This window comes from Peromyscus maniculatus, chromosome 6, assembly GCF_049852395.1.
Source record: "Peromyscus maniculatus bairdii isolate BWxNUB_F1_BW_parent chromosome 6, HU_Pman_BW_mat_3.1, whole genome shotgun sequence".
Classification (NCBI taxonomy): domain Eukaryota; kingdom Metazoa; phylum Chordata; class Mammalia; order Rodentia; family Cricetidae; genus Peromyscus; species Peromyscus maniculatus.
The window spans coordinates 85698389-85724410 of record NC_134857.1 but is presented as its reverse complement, the minus strand read 5'-3'; the positions used below and the strand labels follow the sequence as shown (position 1 = coordinate 85724410).

Below are 26022 nucleotides of genomic sequence, written 5' to 3'. Positions count from 1 at the left end.
CACAGCTGGGCTTATTATATCATCAAATAAAGAAATCATTCAGAACAGTAGCTAAATTATACAAGGTAATTAGTTGATTTTTCCACAGAGTACCCACACACACACACACACACACACACACCAATATGTCATAAAATTCATCAAAACAGGTCAATATTAGAACTCAAGAGGCCCACACTAGAACAGACTTCTATCTGTGCTCAATAAAGTTTTTCAGGACAGATCCAGGGAGATGACACAGGCAGGGATGCTTTGAGAATTAGGCAGTGAGTTTCAGATCTGCTGAAGTTGGCTTAGTAAAGTACTTGCTGTCCAAGTATGAGGACCTACACTGAATCCCCACAATCAACATAAAGCATCAGAGAACTTGGTGGGACAGAGACAAGCAGAGCCCTACCACTGGCTAGACAGCCTAGCCTACTTGACAAGCTCTAGGCCAATGAGAGATCCTACCTCAAGTTGTGTGAGAAAGTTCAGAGGGAGGAAAGGAAAGGAAAGGGGGAAATAGTGTGTTTATATTATAACCTCAAAACAATAAACGAACAAGTCAGGTGAACAGTACATAAGAAATAACATCTGAGGTTGGCTTCTGGGCATGCGCATGTGTGGACACACACAAGCACATGTACAGGCACACACACATGCACACGCACACACATATACGCATAAAGAAATTCTGAAATCTGCACTGCATAGGAGACCCAAGGAGGGCCAAGGCCAAGGTCAGAGACCAAGGTCAGACAGAGTCCTGCAGAGAATGAGAATAAGTCCGGGGAAGGGAGGTGATGCAAAGCTGGGAGCTCCTCACCCCTTCATGAGGCGCAGGGAAGAGCACTAAGCTAGGTACTTCATTAGCAAAAAGAAGCTGACTTCAGAGCAGCCACAGCCTCGCCTATCTCCAGAAACGCTCTGAGAAAGTCAGAAAACAGGTATTTGGGGAGGCTTTCTCGAAATCCCTGTGAACACAATCTTAGCCGAGAATGTAAGTTGAGAGAGAGGAGCTGCCAACGTGTGCACGGGGCTGAGTATTCCGGAGCGAGCATTACATCCCACTCTGGGAAGGAGGACTGGCACAGCAAAGAGACTTAATGAGACTCGATATCCTGCTCCTTCGCTCCTCCTCTGCAAGGACTGGTCCGCAAAGCTCCCGAGTTGGCGAGGTTATTTGATGCAAAGTAAAAAGCAAGGTAGTTTGCAGAAACTGTTTGTTAAGTTTTCCTTGGGCTTAAAAGGCCAGCGGGGACCTTTCTTTGCAAAACAAGAAAGGGGAAAAAACAAAGGCTGTATGAGGAGGTCTTGCAAATTTTTCCTTTCATTAATTCTACCAGAATGGAGCCTGCAGGCCTGATGTGGTGTCTACAAACCTTTTTCTAAGCATTCCTCAAGGGGAGGGCTAGATCATCTACAGGGCACACTTCTCCAAACAGGGGAAATGCCACCATGTTTAAGAGACAGAACCTCTTTCCACCATGTGGCTGGAAAAGCAAACAAACAAAAACTATCCCATTTCTTCCTACCAGGGAGGAGACAGAAGTAATGATCAAAACCCAAACCAAACAAACAAGAAGCTGTCTTGAGGCTGAAGAGAGTGGAGAGTCACATGATCCAATTACCTTCCAAGTGCCAAATATTGAGCTTAGGCACACTGCATAAACGATCTGTTGGGAACACTGAGTCTAACGTTGGCTGAAAAAAATGCATGATTAATTGGGAAAGAAACAGAGAGACACAGACTGGGAAATGGAGAGTTGAAGAAAGAAAGGGAGGGAGGCAAGAGAGGGAGGAAAGACAGAAGGACCGAAGGACTTTGTAGTCAAATAAGGTTTGAATCTCAGGTCTGCCCATTGCTAACAGGTCAAGACTTCCGTTTCCTTTCCTTGAATCAAGGAAATCAATCACTGTTGCATGGATGTGGAAGTTCCTAGCATAGAGCCTGGTACACGGTAAGCACTGGACAGGTGGCTTCCATTCACTTATTTGCCTTACTTAAATGTGGGTTGTAGTCTCGAGATGAGAGCGGGGTTTAGAATCTGCAGATAAGCAGCTGAGTTTGACTTTGCCACTCGAAGTCACTCATTGTGTCACTAAAATCATTCAGCTTCTCTGGGCTCCAGATTCCTCTAGTGACGGCTAGAAACCACCCATCTGACAAGACCGCTGTGAAGGTGAAGAGAGATAATTTCTACAAAGTACTCAGCACAACACTGTACCCTCCGAAAATTCTCTGTAAACGGTAGTTGTTAGGACTAGCTACTTGCTGGAGGGGGTTTGGGGTGCTATAAATAGCAGTTAGCTTCCCAGGTATTTAAAGTTATATGTACAGATTCCCAGTGGCTCGACTCGATCTTGCATGAAAGTCCAATATGTAGCTAGGCTGACTGTCACCAAAGTGAGAGTGAGCTTCTGTTATGAATGGTAATGATATGAATGGTAGCAAGGTCAACATTAGCAGGTTTGAAATGCACTGGGAATGGACCTCTCCCTGTTCATCAGTCCTTTGGAAGAATAGGAATGAAACTACAGGACTTTAAGTACTGGTTCCCAGAACAGGATCTGAAACACATTCTGGTTCTGGGTGGAAACATGACACTTTGAACTGCCAAGAAGACTGTAAGATGACAAGCTGGCTGAAGATTCCCTGGTTAAGAACAAAGATATACCATTGTCCCTTTTCTTTACAATAACCCAAATGGGCCTGCCAATCAACTGTCTGTCTCTTCTACAGACTTCAGGAACGGTCTAAAACCCGTTTAAGATGTAGCTGAGGCAATGGTTCCTTGGGCCATGGCCCACACTCACCTCACTTTTCTCCATAGTGAACTCTCCCTATCGTCTCTGTGTCTCTCATTGGAATTCTTTCCATGGAGAAAACAAAGAACATGGAGCCAGGAGGAGGGCAAAGTGAGACCCCGGTCACAGGAAGGGCCAGTGAGTGGGCAAAAAAGTGCAGAAAAGCTGCTTCTGAAGAGTTTGCAGGTATCTGCACAGGAGCCTGCTGATCTTCCTGGCTCAGGTGGTAAAAGAGTTTGGGGATTTGGAAAGTTGCTTGCTACCTATGGGACTGTAGCATCCAACTCAGAAAGCACTGCTTACCTATCATTCACCGTAAAGAAAGTGTTAGATACCCCAGTCTACGCACCAGACTGCATTGTTGGGAAAAAGGACAGCCGAAGCGTCTCACTCTGCAGTAAGCTTGGTGAAGATGCCATGGAGAGAGCAGTTAGGAGGAGGGGAGGAGAGAGAGAAGCTGGTGTTCCTGCCCCACCCATGGGGTCCTGTCCCAGAGGGCATTCCTCTCCTTATTCCCTGCTGTTCCTTCCCTGCACTTGGTGAGCCGGGAAGTTGGGATGCTCCAAGCTTTGCCAGACTCATCTCTCATCTTCAATGACAGTGTGAGTTTATTAAGAAGTTAGATGCTGCGTCTTCCCTGCCAGGTCTTGAGAAAGGTTGATGATTAATGTTCCTGAGGCTAGGAAGCAGAAAGAGGGAGGAGCCTGTGCTTCTACCCTCTTGCAGTGAGGAAAATGAGGTCAAATAGGTATTTGAAGGGCATGAGAAGTGCAGAGTCAGCCCTCATGAGCAAATCCCTGTATTATACCCTAGTTGAAGGTGACAAAGTCAGCCCAAGGATTTTGTTGGCTTACAGAGACTCAGGTGATGTTCATTATCAGTCCCATTGTTTAGGACAGCCTTGTATTCAGGAAAATATGTGAAACAATGTGTGGTTGTCTACTGACCTTCTATTGCTTTCTAAACCAAGTTCTAGAAGAAGACCCCTTAGAAAAGATTGGAGAGGATTTTAAACCCCATCTCTCTCTCTCTCTCTCTCTCTCTCTCTCTCTCTCTCTCTCTCTCTCTCTCTCTCTCTCTCTCTCACACACACACACACACACACACACACACACACACACGGCCATATCTACTGAGAAGGTAACTGAGAGTTAATGACCTTCAGCATGGCTAACAGGAGACCCAAGTCCCTGCTTCTTCTGCTCTTCTATTTATTGAAGGTGATGGGTTTAGATGTCATTGATTCGATCCATAACTTTTTTCTGCATCTGTAAAGTGGGTAAAATAATGTAACTCATTCAGTTGATACTTTCAAGCTTATTGATTGTATCACTGTGTAGCAAGAATAATACTAGGACTCCTAAGATGAGTAAGACATGGCTTCTTCCCCCCTCTGAAGATCTGGTGTCCTTGTATCAGATATTCATGTGTCACTTCAGGTCCTATGATTTCACTTGTCTCTTATCCCATTTGCCATTGAAGCTTTTGGGTTTACATAGGCTCTACATTTCACATAGGGACAATATGACATGCCTTTTCTCTTGATCCCACTACACAATCTTCTCTCCTAACTCAAGGGTTACTTGTTGACAGGAAGGTATGGAACATCTCTGGTCCTTGTTTAGTGCCTACAGGTAGACAACCCAGAAATGTAATGGAGATAATAGCCTTTGGAGACCACTATGTAACAAAATCCACAGACAATTCTTCCCTGGTTCTTTCCATGGGTGGATTTTGCTAAATATAGTTTGCATGGCTTCTTAAAGAACATCTTGTGAATCTAGGTAATCGGTCACACTTGGCCAGCTACCAGTTCACAACCCATCCTCACAGCAGCTCTCTATTCTTCCTTGCTTCCCTCTTGAGCATGTTGGTCCTGGGGATGAATTTTCTTTAAAACTAAAAGTTACTGAATCTTTTTATCAGTCTGTTCTGTGAAGAACACAAATTAAGACAATTTATCTCAGGAGTGACCTAGAAGGCAGACTTTCAGGATGAGATTTGGGAAGTGGGATTACCCAGGCTCTGGGAGCAATAAGAATTCCAATGATACCCATGAGGAACGTAGTAACAATCTGTAGCATATACATCTCAGGTATAAAGTTGGAGTTTAAATACCTGGTGACTCAAAATGAAGTATAGAACAAAGTATTGGAATATCTAATAACTATGATACTTGAAAAGTATGGTAGTATCAATGATAATAGGGAATGAGTTAGAGTTTGTTAGCCACATTGGAAACCTTAACTAAAGGCTAAGGAAAGCTAATTGCCAAACCAGGACAAAATGTGAAAGTTAGAGGCTCCCCATGGAAGCTTTACAGACACTTTCAATTCCTAAAGGTGTAGGACACAGTGCTGAAAATAAAGCCCAGAATCTAATCATAAGAATGTTCTATCTGCCTAGATGATTCTGTTCACAGCCACTACTATCTTACATTTGAGTCAAAGCTCCAGCTAGGAAAAGAGAGGAATTATGAAACTCAAAGTGGAAGCATTGAGGTGGATAAGCACAAGAATTTAGGAACTTTAGGTTTATCTGAAACCTGTAAGGTGGAAAATAACAACTTATTTCCTCTTGTTGGTAGAATTATCCTCTTGCCTGAGAACTATGTAATAACTACAAGCAAGGCAGATATCTAACGAAATAATGACTGTTATCTTCAATATCTTCTGCTGTTCATTATGACTCCAGGAATGATTTTTTAATATCATAAGATCTCAGTAAACCACAAATACAGAAGTGTAGTTCTTGGCTCAGGAAGAAATAGTTGTATGCCGAACGAATTGTAGAACCTCTCTTCTACATGCCCACAAGAACCAGAGTACATTAAGCAGTGGGTCTTTGAAGGAGTAGGAGTCAAGTTGAAACCTAGATAAATACTGCTTAATGTAGGTGATTTCACCTATACTCTTACAAAGAACATATAGCTTGTCATTAGAGTGTGTCAGGGCAATGGCATTAGGAAACTGGATGGAGACTTTTGGGACTCCTTTTGGTATCAGAGGACAAATCAGAAGGCTTAAGAAAGCAAGAATGTTAACATGATGTGCCAGATGAGATCTGAGAGCCCATTAGCCACCCAGATCTTCTAAGATTTCCTATGGTGAGCCTCTTCAATGGAACACTGATGGACACCTGGATGAGGGAGGCACTAGTCACTTTGAGAATCTTTTCTTCTATAAGCTGAAATAATGGCTTTCCTCTATAAGCTGAAACTGTTGGTGGGTCTAGGATTCCTAGTAGCAGTGACTTTGATTAAGACTGAGGAATGGTAGAAGTTGGGGACTGCACTTACCAGCAGAGACATGGCAGATATGATCACTGTGATGGAGAGCAAGAATAGAAGTCAAGGTGTCATGCATATGAGGGCACTTTGTGGTAATAGGCTGGTAAATGTGTAACGACCATCTTCAAATAAACAGACAATCCTTCTTTATAGACACTTGCCAATTGTCACAGTATAAGTACTGCCACCATAACCATTTTCAAACTACCAATTTGCCTCCACTGAATATTGATGTAGGGAGAGATATGCATTATCAACACTCCGGATAGTGGCTAACATCTCATGATGCCCCTAGAATCACTTGCCATTTCTCAACTTTATATAAATATATTTATATGCAGTTATATACCACATATAGTGTGTGTTTCACAGATTTATACACATATACAATGTGTGTACATATAAAGCTATTTATCTGTAAAATGTGTATATTTCATTCAGCCATTAAAATGAAAAACCATAGTCACTCATTTATTTCATTGATCTTAGGCATCAGATAGCCCCAGAGGCCACCAACATAAGAGAAAAGTGGGTTTCCTCCAGGAAAGACCCAAAATGTCGCTGGAGTAACACATGCAGAACATTTCTCTGGTCATTCCCAGTGGGAACATGTGGCCATTTGCCACCGTCTGTTCTGTGACTTTTCAAGAACTGTTGGACATAGGTTCTGACAGTGTGATAAGAGTTCTGACCAAGGTCCTACAATGCCATCATAAGTTAGAGAATTACTTTATTTTATGAGTAGAATCCTGGCCCTAGTCCATCTTCAGCTAGTCCACTGAATCCTCAGGCACAGTCTATGATTACATCCACGGTCTGCGAGTATGTATAATTCAGACAGATGTAGCTGCAGAACGCTCCTTTGGTTCTCTGACCTGTGAAATAAGGGTCACAAAGCTAGTAATGGCCAAGTGGAAGACTCTGAAATTGATCAACCTCCCACTCTCTACACTTAGCAAAGTAGTAATCAGAAACACAGTCTAGGAAAAATCACAGAGGTTAGTAATACTGTCAAAGGCTTAAACAGTTAAATGTTTTCATCTGCATTTCATTTAAATGGAATAAACAAAAGTGCATTAAGGCAATTATATGGTAGCCTACCATTACTTTAAGGGAGTAGTTCTAATCATAGTTGTGGTGGATATGGTATCTTAATGAAGATAAATTAATTTCACTTGGAATGTAGCTATTCATCTTTCAAGGACATAGTTCTCAACCCCCATCAATAAGATCAAACATAGTTATCTGAATATGGCAGAGACAACAGTATGCACTCATTGTCATTCTCCAGGGATATATTTACTTTCTTTTTCTTCATCACACTATGGAGATCTTTACCATATTAGATTCCTGTAGAATATGTACCACAAATGAGGTCTTACTGTTCTAGTTATCTTTCTGTTGTTGTAATAAAGCATCAACCAAAGCAACTTGGGGAAGGAAAGGATTTATGATGTACAGGTTATAGTTCATCATTAAGGAAAGCCAAGGCAGGAACCTGGAGGCAAGAATTGAAGTGAAAACCATGGAGGAATGCTGCTTACTAGCTTGTTACTTTGCTCACCCACTTTCTTGAACAACCCAGGACCACCTGCCCAAGGATGGCACCCCATAGCAATATGGACCCTCCCATCTCAATCATTAATCAAGAAAATTCACCCACAGACATGCTCATAGGCCAATCTGATGGAGGAAATTCCTCAATTGAGGTTCCCTCTTCCCAGGTGACTGTAGCATGAATCTTTAAAGTTCTTATTAATAAAATCAAACCTGGAGCCAGGTATTGGGGTGAATGCTGGAAGATCAGAGAAGCAGAACAAGCCACAGCTACCTCACCTCACCAGTTCCTCAGCTGATCCTGTTTCCTCAGACTGGAAGCCTCTCAATCCTCATCCATAATGGGTCTCAGCTGAACCTAAAAGCTTAACCAGGCCAAAACCTTCTAGTTTCTGGTCTTTGCTACTTATATATCTTTCTGTTTTTGCCATCACTCCCTGGGATTAAAGGCTCACTTCTTGGGATTAAAGGCGTGAGTCACCATGCCTGGCTGTTTCCAATGTGGCCTTGAACTCACAGAGATCCAGAGGGATTTCTACCTCTGGAATGCTAGGAAAAAGGTGTAAGTGCCACCATTTTCTAGCCTTTGTATCTAGTGGCTGTTCTGTCTCTGATCCCAGATAAGTTTATTAGGGTGCACAATATTTTGGGGAACACAATACCACCACAGGTGACTCTAGTTTGTGCCAAGCTGACAAAAACTAACCAGCAGAGTCCATAACTGTACTAAGTATACAGGAAGTGCAAGCACTCTAGATATCCTAGAAAACATTTGTATATTAAAGTGTGAGAAAGGAAGCATAGAAAGATTCAGGTATCTCATACATTGGTGAAGTTTTAGAGGTTCTATGGTGATGTGGAATAATCTTTTTGTACACTGTGAAGATTTGACACTATGATTGGTTTAATAAAAAAGCTGATTGGCCAGGAGCCTGGCAGGAATTACAGGCAGGACAACCAAACTAGGAAAATGATAGAAGTGTGGAGAGAGGGATGACACCAGCAGAAGCAGGGAGAAGCAAGATGGCATGCCATACTGAGAAAAGGTACCAAGCCATGTGGCAAAGCATAGATAAGAAATATGGGTTAATTTAAATGTGAGCGTTAGGGAGTAACAAGCCCAAGCTATTGGCCAAGCATTTATAATTTATATTAAGTCTCTAAGTCAGTTATTTGGGAAGCAGCTGCCAGATATTTGGGAGCAGGTGGTCAGGACAGAAAACTCACACCTACACTATGGTTTGAAGTTTACTAGATACTAAGATACTATCTTTAATGTAAAGAATATTTATATTACTATGTGAACCTGCTACTACATAATGATGGCAGATTTGGGACTTTGGGGTAGACTATATCTCAGTAAGGAATATTACTCTGACAAAAAACATTGAATGACTCATGGCCAACTTCAAATAGGGCTATGAGTAAGAAAGAACTTTTCACTAGCACCTAGCTTCTGCTGGGGATGTGTGACTCAGCGTGTCTGATGGTGTTTGAGATGTCCCAGTGGGTAAGGTTGCTCCTATTGGCAAGCCTTAATTGGAGAGTTAAAGTGCGGAACCCAAGGTTCCGGAAAGGGGATATAACTTTTGTAGTAGAGAAGTCATTTCCATTTGAAAATAGCTTCTGGTGATGGTACTCAACTCCCTAGCAGAAGCTAGATGTCTGACAACAAACGATTAATGTGACTTGAGCTGTCCCTACCTGATTATTACCAGACCCACCAAATCATAAAGTCTGATGAAGATGGCGACAACCAACTAATGAAGAGAAGCTATATTTTTGGAATCAGGCCTATGTTGGCTCAAAATACACAAATGAATCACGTAAACATGTAAACCAGCGCCCCATTTCATATATCTATGGCACACCGTCTCTCCCAGATTTCAAACCCATAGCTCATGACTGTTTGGTTTACAAATAACCTAAAACAGTACATTGGGGCTGACAGTGAGCTTCTGCAGGCACAGCACGGAGCTGTGGTGAATGCCCCAGCTGAGTAGTCTGAGGTTGAAAGGGAGTTGACTGAAAAGTTGAGGGCAGAAGCTAAAGGGGTGAGAATGATCTTTGTGTTGAAGTGTTAGTCCCTCATCCTGTGATGCTCCTGAGCCTCTCTTGAGCCACTCCAGTCCTAGCACAATAAGCCCATTAAAAAAGTGAACATTGGAGCATGAATGAAGTCATGGATGAATGAATGGTGTCCCTTCACCAAGGTGAGATGCAGACTTCTACTGTGCTCTCTCTTTCTCATGGTTTTATGCATCAAAGAGACTCATTAAGAGGCCAGAAATCATTTATTACCATTCAGTTCGGTTCCTCCTGATTCAGAGCTGAGAGGCTAGACATGCCTAATTGACCAACATGATAACCCACACAAGATCAAAGGGCTTCTTTTTCAGGAACGAGATGTGACAATCGGCACATAAACATGGGATTCTTTGTTCTTACTATGAGTGCCATTATCCCACCTGGCAAACTGCTGGTCTAACAGACTGAAGGAATAAGGTGCTAAAATCCCATCTACAATTCTAGTCTGGGGACAATATTTGGGAGTTCAGAGTAACTTCTTCAATATAATGAAACGGAAGTCACTGCCCCCAGTGCCGTGGCCCAGGAGCTGGAACATTTGGAAACATAAGCAGGATTGGACCTCTCTCACTCCAATGTCCCACTCTGCATACATTTAGAAGTCCTATCAAGTGACAGTGTGGTGTGTTTCTTTCTGGAAATATAGTCAATCCCAACTAAACTTGAAACTGGTGGTAGGAGATATGTTGAAATCTTGGGGTCTTTTACCAGAAGATTTCAAGTGTTTCTGTGGTGAGTAATAGTGGAAAAGTTTTGGCAGCCATAGCTAAGACTTCTTGGGGACAAAATTGGGTGTCCCAACTGTCAATCAATATAGACCAGCTGAAGAGCTAACCAAATTATGAGAAGAGTCCAGAGAAAATAGATACTGGAGGGGCCTCATGAATGTCTGATATGGTTTGGGACTGTAACTAACAAATGACTAACAATAGAGAATGCAATTTATCTCCCCAACTCTCACTCTGTAGAGGTTGCTCCTGCAAGCATCTTGAAAAATACTCTGTGACTCACTGAACTTGTACCTCATTCTTCTGGTAGGGGTGGTTGAGGTCATTTTGCTCTCACAAATATGGAGGCTCCAAAGGGAAACGAGGTGTCAGATAGTATCAGGAGAATGAGACTACAAGGAGTGGACTGTATCAGACAAGATACCTTCCATACTCTACTGGGGTCCTCTTGGGTCTGACTCTTGTCTCAGCTTCAGACATCCTGTTAAACAGCTGTGTCTGAGCTTGGACTGACTTTGATTGTATCAACAGGCAGTCTTACAGAGCCTTGATTTGCTCTGTACCCAGATCACCCTGCCTTACAACAGTTTGCCTGTTGTCCCCTAGGTAAACATGCTGGGGGCTGGGGTCCTGCTTAATATCCACACATTTGTAATCCCCCAGATGTGAGGGTGTCAACACTTTGAAAGGGCCAACATTTGACTATGGATAAATCATTTCTTGTTTCCTCTCAGAGGGACCGTTATGAGCAGTAATTTATATAGCCTCTTAGAGCATGACACCAAGAAATCCAGCAATCAGTCACAGAGCAGCAGCCAACTCGATAATTCATCCATATATTGAGGGTTTCACTTCCTCCCATCTCCCCTTACCTCTGTTCCTTGGACTTGCATGCCCTAATAAATTAACATTGCATAAGCTATTACCTTAGATTCAGCTTCCTGGGAGACACAGACGAAGACACCACTTGAAAAGTTGCTGTGAGGATTGGATTTTTCTAAAATACCAGATATCAAAGTACTTTGCAAGCATATTATGTAACAGCTTGGGATGTAAATATCAGCTTCTAACTATTTGATCTATTTCAAGTTTATGTTATACATATAATGGAACAGAAAAATCCATAAGCAGTAGAGCAAGTAAACAATCATTTTCTTGGCTCCTCTCCCAGTCCTTTTCTTTGAATCATAGTTGTGAAGTACAGAGTCCTTTCCACTCTCTCTACCTACTCTTATTAAATTTCAAAGAACACCTCCTCCAGGAAGTTTCCTGGGTTTATTCAGCTCCATATGTCCCCCCATAATGACCACCACCAACAGCAGCGAATCATCTGAGATGTGTGTTTTGAGTTTCCCAAGAATTGTCCATGTTAGTCCTTGACTGTGACTCTAGGGTAGTAAAAACATTACCTGATTCTCTTGTGGGATGCTAAGCTTTCCTAACACAGTGGGGTCTTCAGAGCTGCATGACCCAATTCCTCATAATATGTTTGTCTCTCCTATATGTATGTATGCATGTATGTATGCATATGAAGTCAAATAAGCTAGAAGCTGTAGCAGGAATCTTAAAAGTTCTTATTAATAAAATCAAACCTGTGAGCCAGGTATTGGGGTGAAGCTGGATGATCAGAGATACAGAACAAGCCACAGCTACCTCACCTCGCTGGATCCTCAGCTGGTCCTGTTTCCTCAGACTGGAGGCCTCTGAGTCCTCATCCAGAATGGGTCTCAGCTGAACTGCTGCTCGAAAGCCTGAAGCTTAACTAGCTAAAAGCTTAACCAGTCAAATGCTTAACCAGGCCAAATGCTTCTAGTTTCTGGTCCTCACCCCTTACATACCTTTCTGCTTTCTACCACCACTGCCTGGGATTAAAGTCTCGCTTTCTGGGATTAAAAGCATGTGTCACCATGCCTGGCTCTTTCCAATGTGGCCTTGAACTCACAGAGATCCCAGATGGATTTCTCCCTGTGGAATGCTAGGATTAAAGGCATGTGAGTGCCACCATTTTCTAGCCTCTGTATCTAGTGGCTGTCTATTCTCTGACCCCAGATAAATTATTAGGGTACACAGTATTTTGGGGAACACAATACCACAAGAAGCCTCAGAAAAATGAAGGTCAACATTGTATCCCCTGTCTAAGGCTGAAGGCCTCTGGGTCTTCCTTGGAGAATCACCTGTGTGAGTTCAGGTGAGGAGGCTGGAGTCTGATGCCTGTTGGCGATGCCAGCAGCAAGGCACACTTGTTCCGGAAGAACTGACTGATACATGCTGGCTGGCTTTCCTTTTCTGCTGTAGATCTCTTCAGGTCCCTAATCCACTGGACACTGCCACCCATTCAGGCTAAGTCTTCCTTTGCAGTTCCTGTCCCACATATCAGTCACCTCTGGAGATGCCCTGGCACACATATCCAGCAGTGTGCTTTGCTCGTATCTTAAGCATCTCTCAATACAATTAGCTGACAATCAGAATTAACCATCAAATTGCCTTCTAAATATTTAGGTTTGTATGGATAGACCTGGGCTCTTCTCAACCTTGATTCCAGCAGCTTTTGTTTGTTTGTTTTACAGTGAGCAGCAGTCAATACAAAGATGCATAATTGCCCAAAGTGCTGGGACCAAGAGAATAAGTGCAAAGCCTTAAATAGAGTATCTTTATCAGTCCCTGTCCCAGTCAAGGCTCAAGGAACACCTGGGGAAAGGAAGCAAGAAGAATGTATGAGCCAGCGAGTGGAAAACATTGCTATGAAATGCTCTCTTGTGAACACGACACAGCTGTCATACTCATGAGCTCATGGTAGCTGTGGTTACCTACATCAGACCTGTACACTCTCAAGACAATCAAAATTCTGGTACAGATGGAGCAAATGATCTCCAGGCCCTACACCTTGCTGAGGAGCTGTTGGCAATTAAAAGCTTTTGGGGGAGAGAGAAGTATTCTTTCTTGAAGGTGTTCCCATGGGTAGGTTTCCCATGTTCCAGGGAATGGCCTTACAACTGTGCACATCTGGGCAGCACTAATTGGACTTCATAGGCTACAAAAAAAATGACTGTAAAGTTGGGAGGGGAACATGATGGAGAGATACAGGGATAGCTGGAAGAGGAAAATGGGAGGCAGATATGATCATATTTTATTGTATACAAGTATTAAAATCTCAATAATACAAATTCATATTATTCATATTATATAATATAGTATGGATTTTTATATAATATATAGAAATAAATAGATCCATTGGTTTATACATGCAATTACCATTAAATAAATAGATACACTACATAATATCATAAAATATATCATATAGATGGTTTACTATGCAATATTATATAAGTTGTGTAACAATATATAACTTATTGGTGAAATAGGCACATAAAAGAATACATAATTACACAAAATTTGTTTTATTTATATAATATAATTTACTATTACATAGTATAGATAATATATGTAATATAACAACATTATATAAAACATGTATAAATATATACTGTCTCTTCCATTGGCTAGATATCTTTGGAGAGTCCAGGCTATGTTTCCTTGTATCTGAAGAAACCTGTATCCAGCTGGAAGTGTCCTGCAGGATCATGGTGAGGCACATGAGAGGAAGCATACAGAAAGGAGATTTTTTAATATCTCCTAATTTACTTATTTTAGGAACAGCTGTCCTGAGACATGGTTTGCACAACACAGATTTTACTCCTTTAATGTGAACACTCCACTCCACTAGTTTTTCATTTTCTTCCCAGAGTTGTGTAACCATCTGTACAATCAAACTGCAAAAATCTTTGTACACCTATCAATTGTAGCTATCACTGCTCTCTGTGGGGGGTGGGGGGAAGTGAGAGAGCGAGGAGAGAGAGAGAGAGAGAGAGAGAGAGAGAGAGAGAGAGAGAGAGAGAGAGAGAGAGAGAGAGAGAGACTCTTTAGCTTGAAGTAGGATTTGTTTTGCAACCCACAAAGCACAGTGGGGACCTTTTCTGACATTTGACTTCAGGGCGGAGAGATTTGCCCTAAGTCGCTGGGATCAGGAGAAGTGAGAGGAATCTGGCAAACAAAGCTACAGTCTAATATTTCATTTTAACCAAAAATAGCTTCTATTTGTGAAGTCTTAGCATTTGCAGAGGACAGCTTACAAAACCCATCTCATTTGACTCTTACAACCCTGTGAGGCAGACGGGAGTTCCCCCCTTTTACAGATAAAGAAACTGAGTGTATTAGAGTTTGGGATCTAGTCTGAGGCCTCACAGTGTAAGAACAGCAGGTAGGGAACCCACTCAGCACTATTTAGTCACTATCGCAGGTTTTTCTCATTAAGATCTATTCAGCTAAACTTGGCCTAAACCATCTTGCATGCTCTTGTTTGTTCAGTTCTGAACCAGGCAGCGTATCTCAGGTACATCAACCCTTTGGAAAGCCAGGCTGAGCAGCAGTGTCTTTTCAGCTCCCAATACACAGCTTAAATGCTAACGCCATTAAGGAAACAATTCACAACACATTTGATTTCTATCCTTGATGTCTGTTGAAGCTAAAATTAGGGTCCCGTTATTTTGGAAGGAGTACCGTCAGGAGACCATCCAAAGTTCAGTCTCCCATTAGGTCGTCCATGGATCTGGGATTGAGAAGAACATACCCACTCCACCCCATGCAAATCCCAGGCCACTCATTCAAGTTGACCTGTAAGCACAAACTTTTCTGCTAGTGCATCCCTCCTTTGGACTCTGTGTCCTCAAGGTTGTAGTAGGAAAGAATGATCTAATTAGGAAACCACCTCTCAAGAAAAGAAGAGAGGTAGCATATGGAAAACAGAGTGACTTCCTTTTAGTGGGGTTCTCAGGAGGGAGGAGAGTAATTTACCAAATGCAGGGCAATTTTTGCATCTGGCTAGTGCAGTAAGACACCATGGGATCACTGAGACTAAATTGCAGAGACTTTGATTATGAGACTGGACTTTCTATGAGCCCACTCGGCTGATAGCAGCTACTTGCCTCTTCTTCAGTGAGAACCAGAAGAGTTCACATTCACTCCAGCTTGGCAATGGCTCTCTTCCCCATCATTAGAACCCCAGGATGGAGGAGAATTTGTGGTAAGATTCTAATGAAGTTAAGTATTACAATCCTTCAGTGCAGCCAATAAACATTATCTCTCTTCATCAGGACCAAAGGAAGGGCAACAAGATCCTTCAGGGATCATCCACCCAGGATCCTGACTGTCTTCCTCATAGGTCTCTCTGGAGAGCTGCAGAACCACAGGACATGCTGATATTTTTTAGTGTTAGCCTATCAACAGCCAAACCTGTAAAAGGCAGGGCGGAAGAGAACTGTCTAGCATGTGACTTAGTAGTCCAGGAGAATGAAATGATCAATAGTGCATTAAAAATGTAGTCAGAGTCAGGATCAGCAGTGCATGCCTATATTGCCAGCATTTGGGGACAAAGAAAGGAAGATCAGGAGTTCAAGGTCATTCTCAGCTACATAGTAAGTTGGAAGCAAGAAAGAAAGACGACTGGCCACTTAAAGGCAGAGCAGCTTGGGACCCCTTTCCCTCCTACTGGGTTGCCTCACCCAGCCTTGATATAAGGGTTTGTGTCTAGTCTTATTGCATCTTGTTATTCCCAGTTTGGTTGATATCCCTGGGAGGCCTGCTCTTTTCTGAAGGGAACAGAGGAGCAGTGGATCTGGGGAAGAGGGGAGTTGTGGGAGGGAACTGGTTGGATTGGAGGGAGGGGAGGCTGCAGTAGGGATTATTGTATGAAGGAAGAACAAGTTTAAAAGGGAAGGTAGAGCAGCCTCATCTGGCTGTTGCCACTTCTCTTCTGCCTTTGTATTCATTGGGGCATTATAAGCTCTGCGTTCCTTGACAGTGTGGGATGTTTGATCACACTATGTGAAGATGTCTCACCTGCTTGCCTAAGGCACCTTCCCTTCCTCACCTGCCTAAGGCACCTTCTGATTGATCTAATAAAGAGCTGAATGGCCAATAGCTAGGCAGGAGAGGATAGGTGGGACTTCCGGGAAGAGAGAGGAACTTGGGGAAGAATCAGAGAGGTGGGGATTTGCCAACTCGGAGGAAGTTGTACGACTTGGTCATACAGTATGGAGGAAAAGTAATGAGCCATGTGGAAGAATGTAGATTAATATAAACTGGTTAATTTAAGTTTTAAGAGCTAGTTGGTAAGGCCAAGCTTTCACAATTAATAAGAAGTTTCCATGTCATTATTTTGGAGTTTGAGGTCCAAAGAAAGTCCGACTATAGCATGTCACTGAGCAGGACAGAGTTCCCATGGAAATCACGGCCATTGAAACTGCTCTCTATCTCTGGCCTTTATTTTCCACATTTCAAATCTCTTTTTAATTTTAAACATATAAATGTGTTTTTTTATTTAATGTATGCATGTGTGTGGGCACACACTTGTCACTGCATGTGAAACTAGACCAATGGACAACTTCATGGTGGAATGCAGATGGAAATCTGCTCATTAAAAGAGAATCCGAATTAGTAATTTCAAAACCTTACCAGATTTAATCTCACATCACACTAAGGTTTCATTTCACTGGAAAGGGCCTGATAGTGCTCATCAATATTTGTGCTAACCTCTGCTTCCAGGATCTTAGAAAAACTATGTTCTGAAGTCTCCTTTACAGCTCAGTGTAGCCATGTGTCTGAATTCTGACCAGACGGTAGGATAAGAACACAAGTGATGTGGTCATAGCTAGGACTAGTCCATAACACTCCCCAGGCATGACCTTCCATGTTCTTTCTTCACTCTCAAAGAGCAGGAAGAGAATAGAGACCAAGACAGTGGGAACCCAGGTCCCTTTGTAAGCATTTCAGTGCCTAGCCCTGGCCTCTCCCCTACCCCCTTTCCCCACACCAGCAGACACTGCATGAAATCATTAGAAATTTTGTCTTAAGTGGAGAGCAACTAAATACAAAGTCCCACGACTGACTCAAACATTCAGAGAAATCTTGACATGCTCTTAGTTATTTTTAAAACTGTAAAGTACATTTCTCTTTCAAGATATCCCTCCGATACTTCTGTTTTTGGTTTATGTTAGACCCGTGTTTCTATTGTGTGAAAATCATAATCCAAGAGCTACATCGCTAAAATTACTACATCAGATAGTAGTAAATCCAAATATACACCTACAAAAATAAATGCAGTAAAATTCCTTTCAAAAGACTCATTTCAAGTTGAGGTTTAATGCTTTGGAGGTATTAGAAATTGAACCTCATATACACTAGGCAAGAGCTCTACTACTAAGGGATATATCCAGCCTTCTTTTCACTTTTATTTTGAGATGGGATCTTATTAAATTGCCCAGACTGGCCTTGAACTCACTTTGTAGTCCAGAGTCTTGAACCTGCAATTCTCTCATCTCAAGCTCCTGAGTAACTAAGATTATAGGCCTGTGCCAAGCCTGGATGAATTTTTAAATTTTATTAATATGTTGTTGTAAGAGAGACAACTACATAAAGTAGTTCATAGAGACTAAAAGTAAAAAGGTTTGGGGCTGGAGAACGGCACAGCACTTAAGAGCATCTGCTGCTCTTACAGAGGACCTGGGTTTGGTTTCCAACACACACCTATCAGATGGCTCACAACCACCCATACTTCAGTCTCCAGGGGTTTCAATGTTCTCTTTGGGGCTCTAGAGATAGCTGCACGCACGTGAGCCACATCTATATACACTCAGGCACATATGCATAAAAAAATGAATCTTTTCTTTAAAAAAGTAAAAAGGATGCCTACCCAGGGCTCTCTGTCCTGGGGCCAGGGGGAGACAACACAGCCCACCTGGCATCCTGGGGCACCGGCAGTGGGGCTCTATTACAGTGAGCAAACCTAGAACGGGGTATGGAAGAGAAAGACAAAAGGATTCATGTCCTGCAGAGAAAGGCAGATCTGAAGAGGTGAAGGCAATGAAGAGCAAGCTGAGGTGGTGGCCTGCTTGCCACCCAGGGCCATGGTGATGTCCACACCTGGGCTGCAGCCAAGGGCTATGTCTGCACCCGTGGCCCTGGGGCAGCCAGGATCTGTGTTGATGTCGGTGGCTCCTTCCACATGAAGGGACTGGTTCAGCAGACTCAAAACTTCAGGATCCCTGTGACACAGGACCACAACAGGATATCCAAGAGGAAGCTCACTGAGGGCCCAGTATCAACAGTGTTGCAGAAACCAGAGGCCTTGAACCGGACCAATGACTCACTGCAGTAAACACTTGCAAGTAAGATTTATGGACGAAAGGGTATACTATGTGACCATGTCACACTACGGCTTCCACGATTGGATTTTTCTTTTCTTTCCTTTTTTTAAATTTTATTTTATTTTATCTTGGGAGGGAGGTTGTAAGGGTAGAAGGTGGATGAGAAGGAATGGGGAGATGAGTGGGATAGAGATGCATGATGTGAAATCCACAAAGAATCAAAAAAAAAGTTAAATAAAAAAAATAAAAAGAATAGTAAAAATTCACCAATCAAATGAAAGTAAAAGAAAGCAATAGTGGTCAGTGAATACAAATTAGTGTAAAATTTAAGCGAGTGACCAAATAGCACTCAAAGATTACTGTGCATGTTTATTCATTTTTAGTCATAGAAATTACCATGAGGACAGATTATTAAATTTTTTCTTCCATTTTTTCCTAATATTTCTAACAAGAGGCAATCTCTGTTAAGTACTTGGTGTGTGTATTTTTCAACCTTTGTATATGTGTATACTCACATTCATATGTAAATTAAGTGATATTATAGATTCTGTTCCATCATAATTGTAGCCATGTATATGCGTAGTTGTAGCAGATGAGATACATTTCCAAGAGTTGGTGTTTCATCCAAAGTCATGACTTCTCCGTGGGTAGCAATCAGCCAATCACTAGCATAGAGTCCTTCCAGCGTAGAACTGTTCTGTATTTATCATACCAAATTTCTCTGTTCCCGAGCAGACTTTCCTGGAGCTTCTGTGCAGCCCTAGGCTCTTCCTACTCTCTCTGTCTTCCTTTTCTTTGCTCACAGTGCCGATCCCATATTGAGATGAAGGTTCTTTATGTCTGTTTCGGTTTTCTTTCCCTCTGATATGTCGTGGTCATACTTCCCATTAAATGGCTGCACTTCTAATTCATCTCATTTTGCCACCTAAAAGACATTGATGCCAGAAATGTTCCAAGTGAATAAGGACAGACATGGAGTGTAAAGACTGGATCACTGCCTTCCCACCCTGTTGAATGGTATGTGGGACCATGGCACAAAGTGGTGGTTCAAGTGCTGAAAGTTTCTTCAATGGTCACTTACAAAAACATCTCAGGACTGGAAAACATGTAGGCATCTTTTATTATTATTATTATTATTAATTATTAATTATTATTATTATTTTATATCCTGGCCACAGTTTCCCCTCCCTCCCTTCCCCCCAGTCTCTCCTCCCACCCCTCTCTGTCCCTACTCCCCAATCCACTCCTCTTCCATTTCTGTTCAGGAAAGGGCAGGCATCCCATGAGTATCAATAAAACATAGCATATCATGTAAGACTAAGCACCTCCCTGTTTATTAAGGCTGGGCAAGGTGAGCCAGTATAAGGAGTAGGGTCCCAAAAGCCAGCAAAAGAATCAGAGACAGCCCCTGTTCCCACTGTTAGGAGTCCCACAAGAGGACCAAGCTACACAACTGTAACATATATGCAGAGTGCCTAGGTCAGTCCCTTGCAGGCTCCCTGGTTGTCAGTTCAGTCTCTGTGAGCTGCTATGAGTCCAGGCTAGTCGATTCTGTGAGTTTTCTTGAGATTTCCTTGACCCCTCTGGCTCCTACAGTCCTTCCTCCCCTCTTCTGCAGGACTCCCCAAGCTCCACCTAATGTTGGACTGTGGGTCTCTGCATCTGTTTCTATCAGTTGTTGGATGAAGCTTCTGATGACAATTGTGCTAGGCACCAATCTATGAGTATAGCAGAATATCATTAGGCATCATTGCATTGACATTTTTTTCTCCAGTTGTGTTTTGTTCTATCATAGATCTCTGGGTCATCCAGCCTGTGAGTTCTCATGCTCCAGGCAGTGTCAGGGGTAGGCTTACTCTCCTGGCATGGGTTTTAGGCTGGACCAGTAATTAGTTGACCACTCACTCAATCACTAGGCCACTCTTACCAAAGCACATCCTAGAGATAGGACAGACTGTAAGTTGAAGTTTATGTGGCTAGATTTGTGTCTCAGTAACTCCATTTGAAGTCTTTCCTGGTCACAGGAGATGGCCAGTTCAGGCTACATATAAAACCCCAGGTTTTAGCTGGGGTCATCCATGTAGAATCCTGGGAGTTTCCCTTGCACCAGGTTTCTACCTGACCCAGAAATGCACCTCCACTTTCCAGTAGTCTCGCTCAGTACTTTTCCTTAATAAAGGTTTTTTTATATTTATTTAGTGTGTGTTGAGGGTACAGAACTGTAGTATTCATGTAGAAGACAGAGGACAACTTGCAGAAGTCAGTTCTCGCCACATGGTTTCTAGAGATGGAGGTCATATCATTGGAATTGACAGAAAATGCCTTAAATCACTTAGCCATCTTGCTAGCCCTATTTTGGCATCTTTAAAAGTAATTGTTTGGGATTGTGGTAATAGGAGAGAGGGAAACAAGACATACTGTGCCAATGGAATTGGCTAGTTATTACAAAGTTAGGTGAATGTCCTACAAAGGCACACTAAATACCTAATCATGGTTAATGGTTACAAACCAAGCTTGAAGAGCAAAAGGGCCTCTTTGCTACATGTCCTCATCTCCTGAAGTGATAATGTAGACGTAGACACAGCTCAAGATCTCATGGCTAAATGAAGGTTTCAAAGATGTTTTCATGGCTTAACCAAAGCACTTCTAAGTATTATTGTAAGGACCCTTAGGCAACTTTGGGGCTCTGAAGGGTGGTTCTGGATGTTTGGGTTGGTAGTTTAGATGGTTGTATCTTTACAAATACTACTGGACTCTCAAAGTGCAACATAGTCCACCTATTTTCTTCTAATGTAAGAAAATACTGCAAAGAACTCTCTCACAAAGACAAAAGTGCTACCCCTAGGGGAGATGTCCCTACCTCATCCTGACTGGCATTTTGATATTTACGGGCTAGTCCCTGTGTAACTAGTGAAGGAAGCGCTGGGCTTGATAGGTAAGGAAAGAGATTAAATTCTAAGAGAGCTATGAGAATTAGTTTTAGGTAAGAGCCAAAAGCATACTCATGGGATTGACTTTTTTAGGATGGACATTCAAAGAGATATAAGAGTGGGTAGTCAAAGGTAGTTGACTTTGGGGTAGTCTATTAGGGAATGAGATTTAACACCCTGGTAAAGACACCAGAGAAACAAGACACCTATCAGAGTGGCTAATAAAGCTTGGAGAAGAGTTATGTCCTGTGCCAAGCCAAACTGCAATTCCTAAATTTCTACAGCAGATAGAATTGGGGATTTAAAAGGCTCAGGAAAGTAATGCCAGAAGTCACTTAATGACTTACATAACTTGGGAAGGCGCCGGTCACCAGGAGTGCCCTAGTAGGATGGATACCTGCATCACTTGTGGCTACCCTCTACAGCAAAGATGCTGGTAATTATCACAGAGCTTGGCTGCTTATCAGGGGGGACAATGACCTAAATACCCCTACATGAAGAAAAAGAAATTGGGTGATAACATTCAGCCACCAGAAGTCAGAAAGTTTTCACATCCATGACTGGCTGAGTTAGAGTGACACCCAAGGGAACCTGACCTGTAGAGAGTTATGGAGCTGATTAATAGAACTCAGGGATCCTAGCAGCAAAACAGACAAGCAGCCAACACAAGCTCTCCTTATTGCAGACAAGCACAAGAGTGTATGACCAGGAGGTCAGTTACCTAATAAAAAAGAACTCTCTCTCTCTCTCTCTCTCTCTCTCTCTCTCTCTCTCTCTCTCTCTCTCTCTCTCCCTCCATCCTTCCCTCTCTTCCCTCCCTCCTTCCATTCTTTCTCATAGGATCTCACGTAAGCCAGACTGGCCCCAATTTGCTATATAGCTGGGGATGACCTTGAATTTCTAATCCTCCTGTCTCCACCTCCCAAGTGCTGGGGTTAAAAATGTGTGCTTTCCCCACTTAGCCCCATTCCCCCTCCCCTCCCCTCTACGTATTCCTATACTGAATAAGAGCCAACTGAGTACAAATGCGTTCCGCTCTCTTCTTCACTGCTGCAGATGCCTTGTGACCAGCTGCTTCCAGCGTCTGCTGCCTTGACTTCCCTGCCTTGATAAAGCCTGTCTTCCTTTCGCTGGTTTTGTCATGGTATTTATCACACCAGCAGGAAAAGTTATGAAGACATCACTTCCCTTATTACAGCAACAAAATGCCTGAAAGAAACAACCTGGAGAAGGGCCTCTTTGGCTCACAGTTTCAGAGACTCCAGTCTGGGGGCCTTGCTTCTATTGAGTCTCAGTCTGTTATGAGAAAGGACATCATGGAAACAGGAGCTTATGGGGGAAGCTGTTCATTTCGATGCAGGCAGGAACATGAGGAAGAGACTGGGGATCAGGTGCTATAATCATCAAAGGTTTGTCCCCATTGAGCTCCTGAAAACCACTAGTCAGGACCAAGCATTCAACACATGAGCCTGTGAGGGACAGTTCACATTCAAAGCATAAGAGCACAGAGGAAAGCTAAGCCAAGCAACACCTGTGATTCTATAGTAGTAAAAATCCTAAACGCAATGCAAACCAATGAAATTTAAAATCACATTGTGTTTAGATGAATTATGACTAAATAAATCTTGCTTTAAAAATGTAAGTAGAGGTGCATATTGAAAATTATATTATGATAATTTAGAGCATGAACAAATCATTGATCCATTAGAAGACGGTTCCTAATAGATACCCATAAATCAAATATAAGTCAAGGTCTTTTTGGGATATATATACATATATATTAAATTTAATATATATATATATATATTAAACCTCTGAGGAAACATTTAGAGAAGAATATTTTCTTAATACATGATTTTTTTTTTGTCTCACATAATAGCTAACATCACACTGGGTGCATTCTACATTCTTACTTGGTGCTAATGCCGTACACATATTCCCATTCATTTAGAAACAACGTAAGGATCCCTGAAGTGATCAGCATTACCTATTACTGCTCTGAAAGCACTAGCTAAGTAAATAAGGCAAGATATATAAGTAATAATGGCAGTGACTGAAATCTTATTGTGCATTTGCTGTGCTCCAGACATTGCTCCAAGCCCTTTGCGGCATTTTCTTAATTTACAGGATCATTCTGTGAGATCACATCATTATTATGTCAATTTTTCAGAAGAGGAAATACAGTTCTGGATGTTTCAATAACCTGTCAAAGTAATAAATATTGAAAACAAGAACACAATAATCACAACCTCTGTGCATCATTCTTGCCTCCCTAGAAAATCTGGAAATTAGCTAGGAATTGCTTTTTTAAAGTTGTACTAAGAAAACCATCTACCCCACTCCTCTCCGTCTTCTCTGGGATGCTACAGGAGCTATTAGGCAAGGCAGATGTTTAATTTAGTCCTGGCAAGAAGAGATGTCTGTCTTCCCATTTACTCATCTTAATCCTTAATTGCCACCTGTCCTCCCAAGCAGTCAGCCTCATTTTCTTTGCTCCTACTTGCAATCAAGGGTTGAGCCCCAAAGACATCTGGAGTCTTAAAACCCACTAATGATAATCAGAAACAAACACAAAACAAAATAAAAACCCTCTAGAAATCTCTGGCTATGGGTGCTGTGTAGAGTCCTGAAAGCAAGAGGCCCCATGCTTAATTGCAGTGGAAGGAGAGGCAGGGTTGGCAGAAGAGCATCCCTATTGAGACCCAGGCTCAGATTTTGACCCTGACTCTGGCTGCCAACTGGCTAAGCCCTGGATCCCAGCCAGCACCTGCATCTGAGTTATCTGAGAATCAGAATCAGGCCCAGGGTCTGGTGGGAGGCCAGCTGGGGCAGCTTAGGAAAGGCTCAAGGCATCACAAAACTCATGGACAGCTGTGTCAGTGGTACCAGTGAGCAAGAGGAAGAAGGAATGGAGGATGAACACACTAGCTAGAGTTGGCCAACATTCAGCCTTGTGTCCTACATGGTCCATAACTGTTTAGGAAATGGTATAGCTGGGTAGAAAACCCACTGCATGAAGACCCTGCCTCACCAGGTCACTGCTAGTCATGTGCCTTTTGGTAAACCTCAGGAAGACAGAGCCTGCATGCTGTATCTATGAGAGAGTGTGGAAAGTAGGACATTAAGCAGGCTAGACTAATCAGAAAAACATGAGAATTCTTTCTGTGTTTCTATTCTGATATTTTTTTCATTTCAACTTTCCAGTCTTTCTCTGGGATGTAAGGCTCCATCAGTAGTTGGAGCCTTTGTATTCTATATTCATGAACCTTTATTACAGGAGTTACCCTTCATGCTCTATGGAAAACAACACTAACCCAGACTGCTGGGTACAGTGGGCAGTCAAGAAACACGTGCTTTAACGCATGAAATGGAAATGCATGTTCCTTCCCTGGTTGTCATATATTTCCTAGGTCTGAAAAACAAACACACAAGTGTTTTTAAACTGCAATGTACCAAAGTGAAGGAATACTCATCATTTGGCTGATATATCCTAAAATCATCCCTCCATTGTCTCTACTCATTGGTCAGTAAACTTTGCTGGATAACGCCTTTCTCAGACTGTCTTTGTGAAGGGCTGGGGAGGCAGCCCCTCAACAGCATGTGTGGAAGGCCCAGTCAGGTAAGATGCTCATCAGGTCCCAGGGTTCAGACACACACTCAGCTTCCTTCCTCCCCACCATCCCTTCTTACTTATCCTGCATCCCAAAGGCATTTGCATCTGACCAGTTCTGATCCTGGAAACCAGTCCCCCACACTTGCAAGTTCTCTCCTCCCTTCTTACCACCTTTGCATCCCCACGCATGTGTTCCCATCTTGGGAGGTCCTACACATTTCCACCTGCACTATGAGCACCATTTCTACATGATCAACAGAGTCCTTAAAAAATTAAATCAGAGCCAGTCACCTGTTTGCCCCATCCCTGGAGAGTGCTTTCTCATTTCAAGCCATGATTGCACCTTCTACATTTCCCCACCTCCTTCAAAACAACAATGAATGCATTTTTGTATACAGCATTTAATCCAAAGAGTCAAGGACCATGAGAAGTTAGTAGCCATATTTCCCTGAGAAACTGAAGCTGGCAAAGCAGTAAGAGCAAACAGGAAGAAAAGAAAGGAAAAGAAGAACAGGAGGAAAAATCTTTCCTTAGTCCTAAAAACACAGCACTTTCTGAGTCCCATAGATGGTGGAGGGCTAAGGGGATTCCAGCCTTTACTGGACCCTCTAGCAGGAATACCCACTTAGATGTGGGTCATTTCTAAGATGCACTGATGGATTTGGAACTCTCCAAAGTGCTGACTGGAAAAACCCAGTGCTTTCCAGCTCTTCAGAAGGTAATGTAGAAAGGAACCCACAAAACAAGGCAGGCAGGAAAGGCTGAGCTAGAAAACGGAGGGAAAGGTGGGCAAGACACAGTCTCTGCCAGTTGGCAGAAATGTGAG

The 26022-nt window shown here is 42.5% G+C and overlaps 1 long non-coding RNA gene across 2 annotated transcripts in view; it reads right to left on the bottom strand.

Annotated features, from left to right (window-relative positions):
• Positions 1–6877: 6877 nt before the first annotated feature.
• The window catches only part of LOC143273944 (uncharacterized), a 34446-nt gene continuing 15301 nt past the window's right edge, over positions 6878–26022 (bottom strand). The window contains exon 4 of one of the 2 annotated variants that reach the window (XR_013052282.1): positions 6878–6954. This is a non-coding gene — a long non-coding RNA (uncharacterized LOC143273944). Of the gene's footprint in view, positions 6955–19020; positions 19579–26022 lie in introns of those variants that run through there. The other variant, XR_013052281.1, reaches the window with a different exon arrangement.